The sequence below is a fragment of the Rhipicephalus sanguineus genome, chromosome 5 (assembly GCF_013339695.2).
Source record: "Rhipicephalus sanguineus isolate Rsan-2018 chromosome 5, BIME_Rsan_1.4, whole genome shotgun sequence".
In the NCBI taxonomy this organism is placed as follows: Eukaryota; Metazoa; Arthropoda; class Arachnida; order Ixodida; family Ixodidae; genus Rhipicephalus; species Rhipicephalus sanguineus.
Window position 1 is genome coordinate 183,599,340 of NC_051180.1, and position 7,394 is coordinate 183,606,733.

A 7,394-nucleotide genomic window follows, 5' to 3' on the forward strand; every position below is an offset into this window, starting at 1 on the left:
GTGCCAAGTCTCTCAATCACAAAGATTGGCTCTCAATGTATTATGGAGAAAAACACAATGAAGAAAAAAGGATGAGCCGCTGTCCCCATGGTGAAGCCCTCCATCGACATCTTCCTTTATTAGAACACACTGAATAGATCCTAATGATGACAGCACCACTCCTAGTCTTCTACACAGTTGTCAACACAAGATGTTGCTGTTGAGTGAGCACTTACTTGGTACGTTAAATGACATTTGAAGTCGGGATCATGGCGAAATCCAGTCTGGCTAGGAGGGTACATTTGAAATAAAAAAGAGACGCAGACCAGTCCAAACAAAATGTTTATGACGTTTCATCTTCTAAATAAAACAAACCACTTATGATGTATTCATCGTGAACAAGGCTTCCATTCTGGAAGTCCAAACGTCATAAACATTCTGTTTAGACTGGTTGGCGCCCCCTTTTTGTTTCATAGTTAAATAAAATTTTAAGCTAATAATTGCAGAGTGTGAAGAGTGAAATTATTTCATTTGAGACAGTCAAGATTTCAGTCTTACTCAAGAGGAAGGAATGGAATGCACACACACACTGGGTGTCTGTGCTTGTTCTGCATACTTTTAGTTCCCTTTAAAGGGCCCCTGACACCAAAATCAAAACCTCGAGATGTTTGTGTTGTTTGATTGTCCTGCACACGTGGGCACTTCTGGCCGATTATTAGTGGCAAACCTTACCGTCAAGATATTTTAATTTGGTTTTAAAGTAAGTGAGAGTGCTCATCCGAGTTGGCAACACTTCGCGACATATCCACTAATATGACGTAGATGAAGGCCCCGTGTGACGTTCCACAAGAAAAGCCAGTACTGTTGACGTCGCAAAAGATGGGCAGGTCACACACAATACCACAACTGGCACCCGACCAAGGCTATTGTTTCTCGTCCCTCTCCCTCAGTTGTCGGGCTGCTCACAGGTTGGTTTTGGCTGCTTAAGCCAGGAATGCTTTAAATTTTCCTGAGGGGACACGCACTTAACCGGCTTAACTCATACCGAAGCACCCACATCTTTTCATACTTTATCGCGCACGGGGCCCCCGATTTGAAAACTGCGCTATCAATGTCACCAAACCTTTAGCACACAATGTCTTAGGTGCTTCCCCGCTGTGGGGCAGTAGTTTCTTATGACTTGAGGCGGGTGTTTCAAAATGAAGCTAAAAGTGGCCAGAATTACCGACACTAGCATTAATTATACGATATGTCAGAGTGCTTATGCCTCACTCAATTTCAGCATCGCCAGACACAGGCTACAAGTTACAGTAAAAAAAAGTCACAAACTAAAATTTCACCTGTCAGGGGTCCTTTAACCTTTCACATCCTTTTATGCTGTTTCAACACCGGTGCATTTCTCCTTCACACGCAGGGAGTGAGCATGCATACTTTGGTCATTGAAGCATAAATCAAAGAAAAGTAATACATAATAGAAAGAGAAGAGAGCTGGGCTGCTGGGAGAGAAGCATGAAGTCTACCTCCAAGCAACAACAAAGATTCATCTGTGTGTGTATGGCAGCTCGCATGAGATGACAAAAAGTACATGGTTTAAAAACTTTACTTTGAACTTTATGGCTAGTTTTTGGCGGAGCCAGCGTTCCAAGAGCTATGCTCATTGAGATGAGGAAGAGCAGCCTATGGCCAAGTGATGTCGGGCCACTTCTTGTGTCTTTTGAAATAGCTAAAAGCACCAGCAAAGCATACTTAAACGCAGCTCGTCAGCCCCTGCGTTCTCCATGGGGTCGGATCCCCCTCCACAGGGGTTATGACTGTACTTGCAGCACGGGCACCTGCACAAATAAAGGTTGTATATTGCACACTATAGTACAGCTGAAAACCCTATTGCATTCATTCTCATAAATGTGAATCACAAAAACTGTTCATTAGTTTAAAGGGACACTAAAGAGAAACAATGAATCGGTTTAGATCGATAAATTGTGCTCTGAGAACTCTAATGTCATTAATTTCGCCATCATAGGTTTATTAATAGAGGAGAAAATCAAGTTCAAAGTTTCATTTTTTAAATTTCGTGCCAAAATCTCCCCACGTGACGTAACGGATTTTAAAGTGTATTTATCGTATTTTGGCACCATTGGCTCAACAAAATTACCCCAGACTTGGTATGTTCAGTCTATGGCACCCTCAGAGGACAATGTACTTCATTTTTACCGATTAGGATCTACGTAGTCCCTAGTAGGCGCCGTCACGGCAAATGGTGCGGAAACTTCAAGGTGGCGTCACCACCCACATTTTGTTTTTGCGTGTTTTCTCACAGCAAGCGTGGTGTTTTTGGTATTGCGAAAGAGTAGTTTACTAATATGAGAAAAATCGTTTTGCTCTTTAGTGTCCCTGTAACTCTAGGCTGAGAAGGTAACAGGGTTTGTACAGGTTTCGATAGCCCAATTCCAAGGGACTTTAAAATGACTACTGAAGGTTTCTCAAGGATGTAAAGCAGCATCCCAAGTAGAAGCTTTTTGCAATAACAATGTTTCCAAATGAATATCGTTAGCTTTACAGATTAAGAATACAAAATTGTGTCTGGCTCACACACAGCACTCTATTAAAGCTTTGGCTGCATAAGGACAGTGGACATTGTTTGAGCTAGAAGATATATAGTTTCACTTTGTGTGCTACTTGCTTGACAGAGTTAAGATATAGAGGAGAAAAAAAAAATAGCACAAGTGCTGGAGGTGAAGTCAAGTCACCAGGAAGAACGTTGAGAGGAAGTAGACCAGGTGAGGAAATTAAACGAATGGTAGAAGATGAACGGTGGTGAAGGAAGGTTAAACACAGGGCGGGAGCCATAACAAGAGTACGGTATGTGCCCTCAGAGTTGGCCTGATGAACGTTTACCTATACATAGCAGCTGCCATAGTTAATATTAGACACCATATGCAAAGAAATTGAAGCATGTTCCGAGAAAGAAAACAATTCCAAGAATTTGAAGGGCCGTGAAAATGTGCTTTTCAATTTCAACTGTTTTCAAGGGCTTCAAGCACCTGTACACACTGATGTAACCACAAGCAGGTTTCAGATGATATTCTTAGAGGACTACATAAATATACTTTTCGTACCAATCTAGATAATAGTGTTCCCGCAGTCTGCAAAAAGACATAAAGTGGTAAAGTTTATTGGTGCTGTTACGCTGACTGTATGTAAATAAAGAGAGAGCTAGGGCACTGTATAAGCCAAAGTTCAACCAGAGGCCCATACACAATAAAGAATTTTCACTCCCCCACTTTGCACTTGGGTGGGCCTCTATTGCGACTGTGAGAGGCATGTCAAAATATGCCCGTAGAAGAAGAAATGTGCATCAACATTGTACCAAATAACTCGTAAAAAACAGTGCAAAAACAATGGATGAACACAAAGAAACAACTCGTTTGTCCGTTTGTGCACTGTTTTTTATGATACAGGACAACCCGAATTACCACCCTTTCGAAGTGCCAAATAACTCATGCCCCTTCGCATGGCAGATATGCATGGTTTATCAGTGCAGGGCAAGTAATGCAGGAATTTGGCACGAATTCTCATGTGGCGTAACTGCCAGGCCCACCCATATCGTGACTCCATTGCCGATGGGGGCTTCTCAAAGACCAAGAGTTGTTGACACGTATGACAAAGCGATACGAGAATATTAAGAAAATGGTTTTGCAGAAAAAGTACCCACGCACGTATGGAGGATGGATGGTGTGCCATTCAGAGCCGCATCAAGCCTGTTTCTTCTTAGTGCCACTCTTCATCATCACTTTGAGAATACCACGGGACAAAAGGAAGAGATAACCAACGGTCTAAAACACCAGTTTTATGTCGACGACATTGTGGCCGGAGCAGACACGGTGGAAGCAGCTTTGCTGGTCTGCAATAATGCAGCTAACGTTATCAATGAAGCCGGAATGCATCTGCATAAATGGACGACAAATTCCACAAGTCTTCAACGTCTCAGTGAAGAAAGAGAAGGCATTAATAAAGATATTCGTTTAACAGTTCCTAAGACCAAGAAAACACTGGAAGTTCTTTGGTACCCTGAAGATGACGTGTAGAGGTTTGACACTTCCGATATTATGCAGCTCGTAGCGTCCATGAAGACAACGAAGAGGAATGTTTTAAAGGCGGCAGCTCAGATATACGACCCATACGGCTTTCTGTCTCCATTCAGAGAGCTTCAAAGGAACTAAAAAGTATGTGCGAGTCAGCCCGAGATGAATGCATACTTCAGGCAGAATGGAATTAAATGGAAGTTTATAGCAGATTGCGCCTCATGGTGGGGCGGTTTCTGAGAATGGCTGATATGTACAGGTAAAGACAGCACTACAAAAGGCCTTGAAGACAGCCTTGCTGAACTATGTTGAATTAGAGACCGTGTTGACGGAAGTTTAATCAATAGTAAACTCTCGTCCATTGACAGTAATACCAAGTCAGCTGGAGGAGCCACGGCTTACACCGGCTCATTGTCTGATTGGCCGAAGGTCAGTCTCCATCCTGACGATGAGATCATGGAAGCGGAGCCTAGTTCGACCAAAGATGAACTACAAGGATGTTGGAGGTGAAGAAAAGCATGCCTTGATGCCTTCTGGAAGAGATGGCGCAAGGCATATATTTTACAGCTACAATCAGCTCACCACGTCAATGGCACCGCTTGTAGTGAAGCATAAGTATGAGACGTCGTACTTATCATGAACGAGAAATCTCCAAGGCTCTTATGGGTTCTGGCCGTAATTGAAGAGACATTTATGGGTCGTGACGATCACGTTTGTCTGTGTCTCCTGAGAAAGTCGATGGAAGGAAACCACGAAGGGCTGTGCAACACCTTTACCGCTTGCAGGCTTCAAGCTAACCACTTGGTCGGTGGGAAGATGTTGGAGATTCACAGCAACAGAGAAAAGGAAAATTTCTCGGAGCTCCTGGCACATGCCTCTTCTTCTTCTTTATGGTTTTTTTTGCTGCTCTAATAAACACCATCATGGTGCTGATGGGTCACCGATTATTGTCAATTCTAAAAGGGGCTATGCCTCTGGCTATGCCGGTGGTACAAATGAACATTTTCTAGACCAATTATACCTGCCTGCTTTGGTTCACTTTTTCCTTAATTTTTTTACTGAGGGCACAATTGGTTGAGGGCTTTTCCAAATGCCAGAGAGTTGAACATTTTTATGAAGACCTTAACAAGAAGACTGGACAAGGATTTAAAGCAGCTTCCAAACACCGCCATCGCAATGCAACTGCAATGATCTCTCAATCATGAAGTATTGGACAGAAGAGGATATTCCTGCATTTCCACAATGATTCACTCACCGTATATCATTCCAGCTGACTTTTATAAAACAGAAAATTAAAGGTCATCATCAGTACCGTACAGTGACTCATAACAGTTTATTTGATCCCTGGGTCACTGACCCATGGAAGAGGGTTCAACGTGCCTGTCTGAACACTGCTAACGCATTGCAGCTACAGCATGACAGCACATAGCTGCAATGGTCCCTCAATGACGAAGTATTGGACAGAAAAGAAAGTTCCTGCATGTTTACAATGACTCACTCACCCTACAATATTTCAGGTAACTTTCCTGAAACCAAAAACCATTACCAAGAAATGGCTCGTGACATTTAAATTTATCACACGCACAAGGGACAACTTAAAAATATTTCTGTGACTAAAGGCAGACACATATAAGTAATGTGTAGCTTCCTAAGGAAATGAAATACAGGGTGATTCCACGTAAGATCAAACAAACGATGGCTGGTCGACCTCTTAAATTTATTTCAAAATTTTATATATTATATTGCCTGATGAGTGGAAAGAAGAGATCCGCAATTTGTTTTGCCGCGAAAAATTTTTTCGAAGCACAGGAAATCAATAATGACGAAGAGGTGGAGTGGAGCGCTCATCTGCTCTGCTGTTTTAGCCAACTTTCGTTATGAATTGCACAAAATATATTAAAGTTAGGTAGCTGAAATTTCTTTAACTAAATATATGCATGTTTTTGCTTCTGCTCAGGTATTTTTATTTTTTATGTGTAGTGTAGACGTTTTTTTCTTTACTTTGAAGGTCTTTATCTCAAAAAAGCCTTGTATCAGAGCGACAAAAATTCCGCATTACGTTCTTCGCATGCTTATCTACCAAACTGCCGATTCTTATATTTATATAACTTTTCAGTAAAGAGATACAATCGGGCTAAGTTCAAGAAAACACCGAACAATGGAAATTTCTGACGACAATTAAAAAAAAAACCCCATTTTTTATATTTCTTAAACTTTGTCCACTTATTCACCTTCATATCAGGTTTCACAATCATTGAAAACACGTTGCATAATGTTGTTGGGCTAATAGTCGCGGCCCCTCCAATGAGACCCTTAGGCAAGGATTGGCAATTCTGACTTCTTGCCCAGCAAGTGTATAAAATGCAGGCAGGATTGAATTTCTTTTTGTTAAAAGGCCAGCAGGTACCGAAAAAGGTGTCGCCGGCAGTGAAGGCGTTAATTTTGAAATTATTTGGTCACTGCAGCGGCCACGAGCGCGGGACTACCAAGCAGGTGCGCGCGCTCCCGAGATGCTCGTTGTAAGAGACGGCGCAGTGAGAGCTCGTTTTCGCGTCCTCAGACCGATTGAGTTTGAAACAGCAACACCTCTCGGGTGACTTTAACGCACGTGCACTGGAGCTTCGCTATCCGCCCTCTGTTCGCATCGCAGCTAGGCGCTGAATCACCCTACAGTTAAAAATCGATCTAACAAAACACAATTATATGAAGTTCCTGATCTCACGAAGTATTTTGTGATTTCCCAGCAAATACCCATAGGGCTGAAATTAATGAATTAGCTCCGCCACAAAACTCAATTTAACAAAGTTTTCTTGGAAATAACTGCATAAAAAGTGGTGATTTCCATTTAATTTTGCAGAGATGGGTTTTTCTTCGAGCGTGCACTCTAACGCTTTAGCCCTAGAGCATTAGTTTGATGAGGCTGGCGCTCCACTGTGCCCATGCATGGAGCAATGGACTCAGCAGTCAGTAGCGTTCTTACGTACCGGATGGTGCTAGAGGCGGCGGTGGCTGGTTTTCTGGCACTAATAGTTTCCTTACAACTTTCTGGCTTGGCCTGCTCGCACAATCACTTCGTTCGTTCTCCACGTACATGTTCGCCCGTCATTGCTTCACGTAATGGTCTTTCTGGCTTGCATCACCTGGACATAGGCGACAAGGGAGCCTCATGTCAGAGCTAAAGCCCCTCCATGAGTTTTCCGCCGACCGACGTGATGGAGGGGCTTTAGTCGGAGCCACCCTCACGTACTTTTCACCTGCGCAGCAATTAGATTAATCACGAGAGCAATGGCCTGGTAGCTTTTGGTTATTGTTATATGTTACAATTTTAGATTT

At 42.7% G+C, this 7,394-nt stretch overlaps 1 long non-coding RNA gene across 1 annotated transcript; it reads right to left on the bottom strand.

The window, feature by feature from the left end:
• Positions 1-1,563: 1,563 nt before the first annotated feature.
• Positions 1,564-7,097, bottom strand: LOC125758487 (uncharacterized). The gene is made up of 2 exons (XR_007416123.1): positions 7,046-7,097; positions 1,564-1,811 (listed from the first exon to the last, which is right to left on the bottom strand). It is a non-coding gene; the product is annotated as an uncharacterized LOC125758487 (long non-coding RNA).
• Between the last annotated feature and the right edge of the window lie 297 nt (positions 7,098-7,394).